General features: G+C 41.7%; 1 non-coding gene across 1 annotated transcript; it reads left to right on the top strand.

Annotated features, from left to right (window-relative positions):
* The first annotated feature begins 876 nt into the window (after positions 1 to 876).
* Positions 877 to 983, top strand: LOC127109894 (small nucleolar RNA R71). The gene has a single exon (XR_007797140.1). It is a non-coding gene; the product is annotated as a small nucleolar RNA R71 (small nucleolar RNA).
* The last annotated feature ends 331 nt before the right edge of the window (positions 984 to 1,314 follow it).

Below are 1,314 nucleotides of genomic sequence, written 5' to 3' on the forward strand. Positions count from 1 at the left end.
TCCGTAGAAGTTTCGGGTTCACTCAATCTAGGGTTTGGTGGCTCATCATAAGCGTCCTCACTTCGTAGGGTAATGGCATTGGCTTGTCCTCTCGGATTTTGTTGAGGTTGTCCAGGGAACTGTCCTCCAGGTGTAGTCTAAGGGGCTTGGTTTAAAGCTACCTGAGAGATCTGGGTTTCAAGCATCTTAGTATGAGTAACTATTTAGTCAACCTTGGTTCCTAACTGAGTAATCAATTCGTTAACATGAATGTTTTGGTTCATGAACTCCTTGTTTTGTTGGGTTTGAGCGGTGATAAAATTTTCCATAATTTTCTCAAGGCTCGGCTTTGGTGGTACAGGTTGCATAGGTTGATTTGATCTTGGGGCTTGATAACTAGGTCTCAGAGGTGCATTATTTTGAATAGGGTTATTGTTTTTATAGGAGAAGTTCGGGTGATTCCTCCATCCAGGGTTATAGGTATTCGAATATGGGTTCCCTTGGGTGTAGTTCACTTGCTCAGAGTGGGTTTCGTTTAATAGACTGCATTCTGCAGATTGGTGTCCTTTGGTTCCACATATCTCACAATCCGACGAAAATGCGGCTACAGTATTAAGGTTTATGCACATATGCTCGACCTTAAGGGCTAATGCGTCCATTTTAGCTTGCATCATGTCTATAGAGCTTAGTTCATGCACTCCTCCTTGGGCTTCCTTCTTCTCAACTGTCGCTCGTTCGACTCCCCATGATTGATGGTTTTGAGCCATATCTTCAATGAGGGCACTAGCTTCAGGATAAGGTTTGTTCATCAGAGCACCGCCTGCGGCAGCGTCGATGGTCATCTTTGTGTTGTAATGAAGTCCATTATAGAAGGTTTGAATGATTAACCAATTTTCTAAACCATGATGTGGGCATGCTCGTAACAAATCTTTATATCTCTCCCAAGCTTCGAACAACGATTCTCCTTGGTTTTGGGTAAATCTAGTTATATGGTTTCGAAGAACGACGGTCTTACTCGGGGGAAAATATGTAGCAAGAAAAACTCTTCTAAGGTTATCCCAAGTCGTAATGGAATTGGATGGAAGGGAATCTAACCATGATAGGGCTTTATCTCTGAGGGAAAAAGGAAATAATCTTAAACGTATTGCCTCAGGAGAAGCTCCATTGGTTTTAAAAGTGTCTTCTAATTGAAGAAATATTTTTAAATGTTGGTTTGGGTTCTCAGTAGCGAGACCTGCGAATTGTCTCTATTGCACTAGTTGCAACAGGGATGGTTTAAGTTCAAAATTATTAGCTGGGATGGTTGGGTATACTATACTAGAACTTGGTTCTTCA

This window comes from Lathyrus oleraceus, chromosome 7 (genome assembly GCF_024323335.1).
Source record: "Lathyrus oleraceus cultivar Zhongwan6 chromosome 7, CAAS_Psat_ZW6_1.0, whole genome shotgun sequence".
NCBI lineage: Eukaryota > Viridiplantae > Streptophyta > Magnoliopsida > Fabales > Fabaceae > Lathyrus > Lathyrus oleraceus.